This window comes from Mus pahari, chromosome 5 (genome assembly GCF_900095145.1).
Source record: "Mus pahari chromosome 5, PAHARI_EIJ_v1.1, whole genome shotgun sequence".
NCBI lineage: Eukaryota > Metazoa > Chordata > Mammalia > Rodentia > Muridae > Mus > Mus pahari.
Genome location: NC_034594.1, coordinates 145,238,336 through 145,252,381, shown reverse-complemented (window position 1 = coordinate 145,252,381; position 14,046 = coordinate 145,238,336).

Genomic DNA, 14,046 nt, shown 5'->3' with positions numbered 1-14,046 from the left:
CTTCCAGAACTGCATGCAGAAAAACAACATACCCAGCCGGTGCTGTTAAATAAAGCCTGCCAATAGCTCTGTTAATAAAGAGGGACTTTGTTTTAAAAGCAAAAAAGCCAATCTTCTTCCCTTAATATTGTTTTTATTTTGATCTGTTTTGTGTGTTTTGTTCTTTGAAGCAAGGTCTCTCCACATATCCCTGAATGAGCCAGAACTTACTATGTAGACAAGGCTGGCCTCAAACTCACAGAGATCCTCCTGCCTCTGCCTCCTGAATGCTGCGATTAGAGGTGTGCCCCACCACATTGGGCTTCTTCCCTCCCTCTTCACTCTTAAATGCTGCTGTTGGGTTTTGGGGGGTTTTATTTTGTTGTTGGTTTTTCTGCGTATATTTTTCCCCCGAGCACTTACCCCGTTCTATATGCGGCGTGATATAATTGCATTTTGTGTTTATCTTTCACTTTCTGCATCTCCCACTGGAATGTGAGCTTCGTGGGAAAGCAGGGTTTTTATTTTCTTTGCTGATTTATCTCAGGTTTTTAGAACAGTATATGGGTGTATAAATATTCACTGAATAAATTAAAGATACCCAATTGTGGGCAGAAGATAGGCTATATTTGAAATAATGTTTTGCGGGGGTTTTTAATTTCCCAAACTAAAACAGTNGATTATAAAAGTGGAGACCAGGTCTTTTATTTTTGGCAATGTAAGACTGAAACTCTAGAATATAAAATATTTAGAAATTCTAGGGAAAACATGAAAATATACTTTTAAGTGCATGGCTAAAGTACAAAAAGGAAAAAGAAAAGCCCCAAGAGACCAGATAAAAGGGAGTGAGAAAACTAAGGGGAAAGGTAGCAAGTGCTTGTGGTTACGTTATCTGGCAAAGTCTAGGCAGCAAGCCTTGCCCAGAGACCAAAAGATCCAGTTCTACACACAGACACACGCACATTCACACACACACACACACACACACACACACACACACACACACACACACGCACGCACGCGCGCGCATACACAGAGAAAGAAGCCAAGACAACAAAGGGCCACACATCCTAACTGAAGCAGCTATAGAAACAGAAAAGCTTGTCATACTTTTTCTTAAATTCAGCTCTGGTTGGGAAAATTAGACAAAGCTTCAGCTAACAAGAGTTGAAGGCAAGTTTTTTCAAAGGAAGGGAGCAAGAGGACTGCTGGCCAAGCGCTGGGAGGAGTTGGGCACTGCAGCCTATCGCAGGAAAGCAGGTTTTTCTATTCTTCGTCATAAGATTTAATCCCTCCCTCTCAATTACTTGAGATAAATGGAAGAAATCTGTCTCCTGAAAGATCAATGGATGACAGAAATCAAGGAACATCTCATAAAAACAAAAGAAAAAAAATGCCTGTAACTTGATCAAGACAATCAAAGAAGCACTTAATCGCCTAGTCAACTGAAAATACCCCACTAACCAAAGCTAAAAAAGCAAAAATAGTTATCAGTTATAATACCTTGGTCCGTATTGGTGTAAAAACATGGTTGATTAAATAAATGGGGAGAAAAAACAGATAGGTTGTATGGGATTCCAAAAAGCTTCCATACATAGCAAACTCTCAAGAAGAGGGTGTTTATAAGGACAGGGAGCATCACCCTCCACTCTTGGTTTGTGGGCTGCCATAGTGACTTCCATGCAAAGAATGCGACAGTATGAAGAAACAGGGAAGGCAGAATGACTTGAGTAGAAAAGCATGAGAAATACTTCTTCAGCCAGTGATTAAGGTCAGAATCAGCAGCCACAAATCACACTGATAATCTGTAGCCTTGATATACAATGATGAAGCAATGCTTTAACTCTGTGATCTTCCCATGCAAAACCAAGAGGAAAGCATCAGACAGGCTCCAGTGGAAAAGCATCCGGTGATACATCTAACCTGCGCTCCAAACTGTCAAGGTCAGAGAATCAGCCAAAAGGAGCCCAGGGAGACTCAAGGACTAACTCTGTTAAGGCACTATAGTTTCTTAATATGATCCTACCACAGTGAAAAGATAGGAGAGAAAACTCAGAAAATTTGATAAACTAAGACTTTGACAGTATATCGATTCATTATCAGTTCATTAATTTTGACAGATTTGCCACACTATAATAAAGTGTTTATAGTAGGGGACATTATCGGTAGGAGTGATGGAGCCAGTATGTGAAGACTCCCTGTAATAGGTACTCAATATTTCTTTAAATTTGAATTGGAAATGTGCAGAGAGTGAGAGACTTTGACGCATCAGTCCTAGATGGAATGTCTTCATCAACCCCTTCCTCCGGGCTCAGGGATTTATGTGAAAGAGGATGCAGAGAGACTGTAAGAGCCAGCGGTGATGGATGACAGCAGGAAACAGTGTCTTCCAGACAAAAAGGCACTGATGCACACAGGATCTTGCAGAGGTTGTGGCAGCACACATGAAGACTGAACAGGTTCAAGCCAGACAGGGTCCCACCATTGAGAGGTGAAAGCAGAGGCAGGTTCCTACCTCTAACCAAGAAGCTATTTGCAATTGATATCCTCCAGCAAAGGAAAAGTCAGTCTCCCGATGAAGTCTCCACTGGGAGTGTAACCATGCACCAGGACAGGTCCCATCCCCAGGAGGAGTTGGCCAATACAAAACAAACCTACTCAATGTTGCATCTGTATGGTGTTGTGTTGGGTTGGGTTTGGTTTGGTTTGGTTTGGTTTTGTGTTTGTCTCGTTTTGCTTTGTTTGGGCACTTTTTGTCTTGTTTAACTTTTGCCTGTTTATCTTTATTTCCACTTTTTTGTTTCTGTGGGAAGTTGTGTATCTGTGGTTTTATTGCTTTGGTTTGGTTTGGATTAGGTTTTGTTTGTTTGCTTGCTTGTTTGCTTGCTTGTTTTAAAGAAAGAGAAAAAGAACCTGAGTGGTAAGGAGGTGGAAATGATCTGAAAAAAAATGGGGGAGAGGAAAACATAATCAAAATGTATGAATAAAATATAAATTTTGTCATAAAATTATGACATAACAAATCAAGCCTTATAAGTATCTATCAGTATTCATTATTGTTAAACTAGGTTAAATTTCTATCTTTTAAATCTAAAAATAATTTACATGAATTATAGTAGTGCTCTATGTCCATAGGCTGATATAGTCAAAATGGATGCCTGAAATCAAAGATAATGTGAGGCCCTATACTATACTGTGTTCTTTCTCCTGTATGTAAACATCTTGCTATATCAACCATGTTCAGCTCTTCACCCAAAGCATTGTGTGACTTTCTTTGGTATGTCTCAATTGCCACTATCGTTTTGGGGCAATTATTAAGTAAGGTAAGGGTTAGTTGATGATTAGCACTGTGATATCCTGACACTCTACCTGACGACTTGGATAGTTACTGACAAGCAAGCTGCAGATACAGGATGCACACATTGTACACAGGAATGATGCAGATTTGGTAAAGAACACGGTGCAGTGAGAGTCCATCCAATTTCTCAGAATGGCATCCCATTTAAAACTTCTGAGTTGTTTACTTCTCAAATTTTCCATTTAATACTTTCAGTGCCCAGTTGCCAACGGCAACAAAACAGATAGATAAACCACAGATAAGAGATCTCTGTACAGCATGCTACATTCACAAAGAGCATGTTAGATAATATGGTGGGGTTCACGGTCAGCAGGAAAATGACCCAGTTTCCTCAATAAAACTGCAAGAAAAGGGTGACAAATGGAGACAGATTCAAAGATTGTGGAGGTGTATAATCCCATCAACTGTGAAGCCTTTGTCTGGATCCTGGCTTAAACAAGCAAGCTTCCCTGATTGAATTTGTTTACTCTCTGACTTGTATTTTTTCTGGGCTCACCTGCTGTCTGCCCCTAAACTCAAGTTGGGGTCTTTTTTCTGAAGAAACTCAAGCAAGGTTCCCCATCACTTAGTTCTCAGTTATATTAGCTCTAATACAGTCATATTGCAGACTCCACCTAGTGACTGCTATCTGATACAAAAAGATCTCAAGAAAGTTCATAAAGCATAATTCTTCAAAGACACTGCTGTGCTGGCAAGCTAGCTATGAGGGGACAAGAAAGCTTTAACTTGTAGCATGTTCTGTCATATTGTGCATGCTCTATACCACAATATTTCAAGCTACCCATGACTGAAAATAATCATAACTGCTAAGAACCATCATTCTTAGAAGCCAGTTGTTGGTTGTCTCTGGCACCCCGCTAGGTAAAACTCTGCATTGAGTTTTTTCATTGTGTATATTGGTTGTGGTTCTTTGAATATGCTTGGCCCCGGGAGTGGTACTATTAGGAGGTATGGCCTTGTTAGAGGAAGTATGTCACTGCTGGGGGTAGGCTTTGAGACCCTTCTGTTTGTGCCTTGGGAACAAGATGTTCCCAAGTCATGCCTTGTATGCTCCCATGTTCCCACCTTGATAGCAGACCGAACCTCTGAACCTGTAAGCCAGCCCCAACTAAATGTTTTCCTTTATAAGAGTTGCCTTGGTCTTACTGTCTCTTTACAGCAATAGAAACTTTAACTATAACACTGGTCGAATTTAAGTTCTATTTTTAGTAAATTTTATTTTGAGAGAGAGGAGGGAGGGAGAAAGGGAGGGAGAGAGGGAGAGAAGGAGGGGGTGGGTAAAGGAGAAGAAGAAGGAAGAGGAGGAGGAGGAGAAGGAAGAAAAAGAGGAAGAAGAAAGAAGAAGAGGAGGAAGAAGAAAGAAGAGGAGGAGGAAGAAGAGGAGAGGAAGAAGAAAGAAGAGGAGGAAGAGGAAGAGAAGGAATGACATATAATGATAAAATGAATAGATGAGAAGAGGAAGAAAAGAGGGGGGGAGGAGGTGGAGAAGAGCCAAGTGCAATTGCAAGGGTACCCATATCTTCATGCCACCACCCAGGTCCTCCCTGAAGAACACAACTCATACCTTGGTGCTAGGAGGAGGGGGAGGAGGAAGAAGAGGAAGAGGAGGAAGAGGAGGAAGAAGAGGAGGAGGAGGAGAAGGAGGAGGAGGAGGAGGAGGAGGAGGAGGAGGAGGAGGAGGAGGAGGAGGAGGAGGAGGAGGAGGAGGAGGAGGAGGAGGAGGAGGAGAAGGAACTGAGAATATAGTTCAGCTAGCATGCATAAAGCGCTGAGATCAATTCCCAACCTGACATTAATCAGGTGTGGTGGCATAATTCCAGCACTCTGAAGGTAGAGGTGAGAGAAGCAGAAGTCTGAGGCAATCCTTAGCTACACAGCCAGCTAAGGCTACTTTGGGATATAAGAGGCTACGTGACAGAGTGAGAGGGTGGGGAGGGATGGGGAAGCAAAAGAATACTGGTGAATGCTCGCTAGGTTTTCCAGTTCCAGTTCTGTTACACACGGCCTTGGAAATGAGCCCAGGCACACATTCCCGGCCACAAAGGAAATCAGTCAGCAGAGAGCAAGATGAAGGAAACGTGCCCTCGCTGTCCTCTTCCTTTCTGCGTTGTAAGAGAACTCCCATTTGGTGAACAAAAGAAAAAAGGTAGAAAGGTCGACATGTACGTGCAATGGAGTCTCCTACAGTTTATGAGGCCAAACTGCCCAGAAGCTGGGATCATAAACAGGAGAAGAAACGAAGAGCCCTGGCAAGGGAAGACAGAGACATTACAATTTAAACATCCATTTTTGCAACCGTGGTCTCCTCTGAAAACTATTTCAGGGCCGTTTTCTTTTAAAGTGGCTACTACCTCTGGAAAATAAATCAGGTGATTCGTGAATCTGTTCCACCCTCCAATCGTTATTCATCGAATAGCTTGACTTCTTGATTGCAAAAAGATTCCATAGAAAGAACATTTAATTAGAAAAAAAATATTTTAAAGCCGCATTATCATCCTAGCAAGGTATTTTACTGCAAAAGCTTGAGCCAATCACTTAACGTCTCCAGGCCTCAGTTACTCACATCTATCCAATAAAAACTTTGAGTACTTCTCCAGTTTAGAAAAGAAAACACACACACACACACACACACACACCTAAAATACTATGATTTCTGGTGACCAAATCCTCTTAAATGACTTGTATCCTCTGAGTTAGGTTAAACAGAAAGACAAGGGCAGGGTCAGCCCCTCCATGCTGTAGCCGTGGCATAGCTCTGGGGCCTGAGGCCAGCATGATCTCCAGTGGGCTGCACAGCCCCAGTAGCACAGTGGCTCCTTGAGAGACATTTCATCGGGGTCTACCAGCCCGGAGCATGAAGACTGTCAGACCCTCCCACAGTCAGCAGTCACCCTCCTGAGGCAACCTAATGCCTCTCTTGTTCAGCCTCCTTTATTTCCTGCTCTTTACAAAGTCCCCACTGACATAATCCTAATCCTACTTCCAGATGGGTTTTGGCTTGTCTCTTTAAGAACTTCCACACCAGGGTGCTTTCAACCATGAGAAAGTAATTGTTTCTGGGTTGTGGGAATGGCTTATTCCATGGGAGGATGTGAGTTCAATACCTAGCACCCCACATTAAATAGATAGATAGATAGATAGATAGATAGATAGATAGATAGATAGATAACGTAGGCATATCAGTGTGCGACTATAGCCTCATTGCTGGGGAGCCTGAAGCAACAATAACTGAGATTAGAGGCTAATAATAGGTTAAGGGCTCATTCTGATCTGGCAGAGGACCCAAGTTCAAGTCCCAGTATCCTCACTGAACATCTTACCTGTAACTCCAATTCCAGGGGATTTAAAATTCTCTCGCATAGGTGCACATGTGCACTAGCACACACACACACACACACACACACACACACATGTGCATACACACGGGTGCACCAACACCTTTTGAAAACTTAATTTAAATATATATTTTATTTCCTTATTTATTTATTTAATGTGTGCAGGTGTTTTGTCTTTATGTGCACCTCCTGCATGCCTGGTGTCCATGAGAGCCAGAAAAAGGCACTGAATCCACTGGGAGCAGAGTTACAGGTGGTTGGTTGTAAGCCACCATGTGGTTGCTGAGAATCACACTCCTTTGGGAGAGGACTCTGTGCTGCTAACCTCTAAGTCCCAATAAGTTTTTTGGGAAAGTGGCTAACTCCTGAGGAATGACACGGAAAGCTGACCTCTAGCCCCCATAGATATGTGCACACATCTGCATGCATACATGAAAATGAACTGTGTCTGAGGCTGGCTTTGAAGTGACTGGGTAACCAAAAATAGGAGCAGGGAATAATTCAGAGAGAGAGGGGGGAGAGAGAGAGAGAGAGAGAGAGAGAGAGAGAGAGAGAGAGAGAAGAGAGAGAGAGAGAGAGCCTAAATGGGGATGATGTTGTTGCTGTATTACTATGGTCCCTGGCGGCAAAGGAAAGCCGCTTACTCTAGCTCACCCTAAGACTGGGGAAGACTCAGACATAAGAAAGGCCAACAGAAGCTTCCTCCGTTTGGTGTAAAACCTCTTAAGTATCAGTTGACTCTTTACAAAGCCTAAGAGCCACTCCCCTGAGGTTTGTGGGAGGGAAATGAAACAGCGGAAAGCAAGTAATTTTCTCTAAGAGCCGAGGCCTCACTCTGTCGCTCAGATTGTTAGGGAGCGTAAATCCCAGCAATGATCACAAAGATCTTCATGCCACTTCTCAGAGTGGAAAATGCCTCTCAGTGCATTACCTAATCCGGTTCTTACAATGAGCTGTGGGGTATAGGTACAGAGGGAGGCAGGAGCTTTAAAGCTCAGGCCAGGGCACTACCACTCTCCAATTGGGAATCTAAGTGAGTCCCCGACCTCTGGGTGTGGTGTTGCCTTTATTTTACAAATAAGGAAACTGAGGCTGGAGTGAGCTAAGTGACCCATCCCTAACAATTGGGGACAGCATGGGGCAGACAGGAAGAGACTTGAAACAACAGTGTCTTTGCTACATTACCTTAACATAAAAAGGATGCGCATCATATCTGGACCACAACAGGCAGGGTGGACAGAAACAGAACAACAGAAGTGGAAGAAGGTATGAAACCCATCACTGAAAGGCCAACGTCGGCCAGTCATGGTGGAACTTACCTGTAGTCCTAGCACTTGGGGGCTGAACCAGAAGGCTCATTAGTTAGATGTTAACCTGAGCAGCATACTAAAGCCTTGCTTTTTTAAAAGCTGGCATGGTTTGGTTGTTAGGGAAATAAGTGTGGGATGGCCAATCTAAGGGGATCTATAAGGAGAGAAGCAAAGGAGTGACTTTGATACACTCAAGTGCCTCATCTCTAACTCCAAATCCAAGATGACCTTGAGTCACAAGGTCTCACAGAAAGAGTCATTTAAACACATCCTGCGGAGATCCAGAAAGAGAGATGCTGAAGCTCCACCTAATTATAAAAGACCCAGACTCCATCTAACTCATGAACCAGCCATTCATTCTCATTAGGTGATTTCTATTCTCAAAGTCAGGCTAAATGATAAGATCTGTCCATCTTATGTGTTTTCAAACTGGGAAGCAGGGATGAGACAAAGCCAAAGGATTGGTCTCTGTTCCCTTTCCAGGAGACTTCCCCGAAGTCTTAGCCAATGCCTTCTACTTAAATCACATAACCAAAGCTAACTGTGAAGGAGGTTAGGAATAACAAGTACCCTCTTAGCTGTATAGATCACACTATTAAATAAAATCACAGTTTGTTTCTGGAAAAAAAAAAATGGAAAAGTAGGTGTTGAGTGAGCAAAAATCGGGTGCTGCCACAGCAACATATTATCCGTATGAAGTTGGTGAGCTGGGCCAGGCGGTCTCAGCTGAGTTCAACAGTAAAATCCCCGCAATGGCGAAGGTGCTACTGGTGTGATCCTAGTAGGAAAGGAAATGCACACACGTCAGGTGTGAGGTGACCAGTGTGGTGGGGGTATAATTTGTGCAGGTAGGATTTCTTCATCAGTGGGATGAAGAGGATGGTGCACAGCTGGTCTGTACTGTGCATATGTCACACTCAGGGTCAAAGAAAGTGCATATAGCCAGCAGGGTGTCTGTGATATGAGGGTGGTGTAGCACTCACGGCTTTAGGTCAATGCCTTTGGGCCTATGGAGCTGAAGAACCTTTATACCCATTTTACAGCTTTTATAGAGCATCCATTCATATGAACTAGTCCTTAAGATCAAGGAAAGGTGTCAAATACTTGTCTGTGCTCATCGAGTCTTGACATAGGTTTGTAGTCGAAGTCACATTTGTAGGTGCAGGTGACTCCCTTGTCAGTTCCCAGCAGCCTCCACTTCGCTCTTTTCCTTCTAGGGTCAACTCTCCTAGGGTTAGCAGGCTTCATACATCACATCAGGCAGGTTTATACACCTCGACCCAAAGCCAAGGCAGCTAACAAATTACCGTGACACGTTGATTGCTTGCCTTATCTCACCCTGGAGGCCTCCAGAGTCCTCTTTCCCATCACCACAAACACTTCCAATTACCGCACTGGTTTATCGGAGACTATTTGCTTGGTGTTCCATTCTGTTCACCGTGACCTTGGCTGTCTGGCTGATACATCCTTGAGTTGTTGCTTGGTCCCTCTGAGATTTGCTTCTCTCTGCCTCTGTTCCTATAGGGTATATTTTATTATCACTTAGACTTAGCAGAAGACATGGTCCAGGGCTAGCTGTCCTTCAAGCATACCCAGAACATCTCTAGGTGGTCTCTGTGAGAGAGATCTCCAAACACAGAAAGCGTTGCTTCAAGTGTGTGGCCTCATCTGACTTCTTGAGTTGCACGAAAGGAGGAAATCACTACTTAGGATATCAAAGGGCAGCAGAGAATTCCAACACACACTTGGAAGGAGGTTCCGATAACTCCACCCATGCCAAGTTAATAACAGGAAATAATGATGGGTCATGTGGTTGCCAAGCACTGTCCCAAATCCTTTCTAAGGTCAGTGTCCCTAAGCCTATGAAACCCTGCAGCTCAAAGAGCATCTCGAGGTATATTATGAAGTGTGACATTGTAATGCCAAGTGTGGTACTGTGGGAAACAACCACTTCAAGAGGCCCATCAGAAACTGCTTAATTGGAGTTAGAAATGGTGTTAACAGTATGGCATCTGGTTCATCAATTATCTCACGTGATCAATTAGAGCTCCACAAATAAATTTAATGTAAATTTTGTTTTTCAAAATAGGGCCTTATTATGTATCCCTGGCTGGCCTGGAAATCAGGAATTAGGTAGATCAAGCTGTCTTCGGGCTCACAGAGATTCATCTTCCTCTGCCTGTGTCTCCTGAGTGCTCGATATGAATTCTTAAGAGCAATGGTCTGAAAGAACTATTGCTTTAGAGCCTACCATAGCTTACTTTGCAGATATAACAGTATGTCTTGGAGGAATGATAAGAAATGAATCTTGACCTGGTTGGCCAAGAGTCACCTAGAGTTGGATATTCTCAACATATGTGCAGAACATAGTACCAGTTTTGCTGGTATTAGATACTGAGTTTGCCTTTCCAACTGAGGATCTTGATTTAGGTAAATTGGCTGAGTGTGGTGGTGACGAAAACCTTCCTTTCCTAATATCCTATTGAGAAAAGTTATGAGTTCATACCGGTGAAATTACTACCCAAGTGTAGACTCTGCAGGAACCTGACTTCTGTTCAGTTTTAGTATAAAGAAGAAGCATAAGAAATTATCACCCATGAATATTATATGAAATATTCTTCATCACAAGGATAGGGCTGATGTTCTTTAAAAAGGTGGAATGACCCCAATTTCAGGACACTGTAGGAACTCAATAGAAGTTTTGTAATACTATTGTAATTTATAAAGGTATAACTAACTCAACAACAGGAAAGAATTATCGTTCCTTGATTATAAAATACTTCTGTGGAAGCTTCTTTGAATTATTACTTATAAAATTAACTTCATGATCAGAAAAAAAAACATGAGAATTCTGCCGGATGTGAGATGAACATGTACAGCTGCCTCTAACACTCCTATTGTTCACCTGACTGCTCAATAGAATTGAATCCCACCCCCACCCCTTGTTGTAGGATCAGAAATGCTGATGATAAGACACCCAGAGCAACACTGGAAGCCAGGCAGAAAAATACAACAGAGCTAAGAATTACAGGTGTGGGCTGGAAACGGATAAAGCCTGTATGGCTCAGAAGCCCACTGAGCAGTCAGGAATGAAGATTAAGTTTGTGGGCTAAGAACCAAGCCAGTCATCAGGAAGCAGAAAACCCACAGGGACCAGAGACCGTTGATAGTCAACGTACCAGCAACTGAGTCCAAACACTGAGGGACAAGGCACCATGATGCTCGCCTTAGAGCCAAAGCACTTGTGACTTTGGGAGAGAAGACTCTCGAGCAGATCATACATAACCATTCCAGGTTGTCAGGGTAGAAGCAGGGAATCTATGCCAAGGCACTTCCATACATTGCTTAACAGAGGCAGGAACTGGAAGCTAGCCATATCATCTCAGCGTAGGGCACACCAGCCAGAAAAGGATTCTAAGAATCTGAGGAGGGGGAGGGGTAGAAACTGACCAACTTTGTAACCACACTCACCTCCTAGTCAGTACTATTTTCCCTGTCCTGGCACCCCTTCCTTGCAGGAATCCCCCACTGCCCAACTGAGGTTCAGCTCCTTCCTGAATGGCACGACACTTGCCCTTCCCCAAGCCTTAATGTTTTCTAAGTGAAAAGATGTGTGGTGTGTATGTGTATGTGTGTGTGTGTATGTGTGTGTGTATGTGTGTGTGTATGTGTGTGTGTGTATGTGTGTGTGTGTATGTGTGTGTGTGCATGTCTGTGTGTTTGTGTGTGTGTCTGTGTGTGTGTTTGCATGTCTGTGTGTGTGCATGTATGTATGTGTGCATCTCTGTGTGTGTCTATCTATGTGTGTGTTTCCATATGTCTGTGTGTTTCTGTATGTGTATGTACATATGTGTGTGTATTTGTGTGTCTGTGTGTTCCTGTATGTGTAGGTGTCTGTGTGTGTTTCTGTATGTATGTGTGCATATGTGTGTGTGTTTATGTGTCTGTGTGTTCCTGTATGTGTGTGTGTCTGTTTGTGTGTGTGTGTGTGTGTGTGTGTGTGTGTGTGTGTGTGTGGGAGGGAGAGACTTTCTTAGCTATATCACAGATGCTGAGAGAACAGGATTGTATTAGAGCAACTGCAATGTAAAGATGGTGACTATGCCTGCCTCTCCTACAGGCATTATCTTGAGGGAAGAACTATTTAATGCAAAAGGGCAACCATAGCTCCATCTGCCCTGGCACTCCAGAGAAACTGGGGTTCAAAACACTAATTGTTTTTTTTTCTTAATTATTTAAACATATGACTTTAATTTGTAGTTCTTTAAAAAAAAAAAACCGTTGGTTTTTCTTCACAATTAAAAACATATACTTATTAATCAAGACCTCTAAGGTCTCTGTTTAAAGGTGATAACTGAATCAGCTCCCTTACCTCCCTTTTTAATCAGATATAGTTCTAGGAATAAACACAGATGATTTGAATTTTAATGATTTCTAAAACTGATACTTGACGGTGTAAAAAAAAAAAACAGAGGTTTCGGTTTTCTAGGACAAGGGAGACATTATTGCAGAGGTTACACTGGACAATGGAAAAATCATGAACTCAATCTCATTTGGCTAATCCCTCTTCATCCCTGGCCCCCATCTCTCCACACAATAATAATACAGATTTTGCAAAGTTCCAGTGAAAATTACAGAGCGTGCCTGTGGAGTGTCTGATGCAGTGTGTCACAGGTGTTTGATGAATCGTAGCAAATGTTATTATTAGCTCGCTTATCTATGATGTGCCCCATCATCTTCCACTGTAAACACATTGCTTCCTCGTCAAGAGAACAGAATGCAAGGCTGGAAAAGCACCCAGGTAGAAGAGTGGCCAAAATTCCATTCTGTGGGCAGAAAAATGGGCAACAATCCGAGCTTTATCTCCAGGCAGCTTTGTGAATCTTTGAACAACAACAAACCTCTGCACCTTTGCTTCCTCATCCGACAGTCGAAGGTGTTGAACATAATTCTAGATACAAAGGTCTCTGGTGTTCTCCTTACCTTGCTGGGCAAAGAGAGGGCTAGAGAAAGGCTGTCCTGGTCTGAGAACTGCCCATTCTTAGATGGCCAGATTTTGCCTAGTGTAGTGTCTTGTGTTTTCCCTCACACCCCCACTCCTGACTCTGATCTCTGGACTCTGCCCCAATGGCACAACGAACTTAGATGGGTAAGACCAGATATAAACACACCACAGACACCCACTCCCCTGAGATCTGGGATAACGTGCTAAAATTATCTTAAACCTCAGTTTTCTCCTCTGTAAAAGAGCAATAATCACCTTGTGGGGTTTCTATGAAGATGATATGTATATGGGAAATGATTTATGAGCTATCTGGCACTGTGCAATGTTAATACTGCAACTGTGATTATTGGTGATTAATGCCATTCAAAGCCTATGGATAGCAGCCCAAGAAGTTGAATTCTGAGTCGGACACTTCAGGGTCATCAATTTCAGTTCCTGCCCCTTGTGGATTTTGTGAGGTCGGTGGAATCAGACCGAATGACATTGAACTTGGCTGTAATCGGATATTGATTCTGGTTTTCCTAACACATAACAGAGGTTTGTTTAAACTTTTACTTAGAGGCAAGGGACAGGAACTGGTTCTAATGGTCCGGAAAAGTTTTCACCCCCATTAGCAATACCCTGCCCACATGACCTGAGGTTTTCCTGTTTCAAGAGGCAATTGCAGAATTTCTGGAGAGCTACCTTATACTAATGGTAACAAATCCATCAGTTGCTGGAAAGAACCGGCACACCTCTACTTTAAAGTGTGGTTGGGCTTACCATTCCACGGGACAGCAGCTTTCTGTGGTCGTAAAGGAGAGGTAGGAAAAGGCTACCCTACAAGACACTGAGTGGGCCAATGAGCTCCTTAGATGTGTCCTGGACAGTGCTGGCGCAGTGCTGTGGAACCTCTTCCAGAGCTTTCTCCTCTGTGCCAAAGGTGAAAAGCTATGCACTAATAAAAGGTCTTGAGCAGTTACTTTAGAACATACTTGGAGGTGTTAAGTTTCCTGAGCAGTCAGCCCTAGGAAAGCTTCTCTCTCTCTCTCTCTCTCTCTCTCTCTCTCTCTCTCTCTC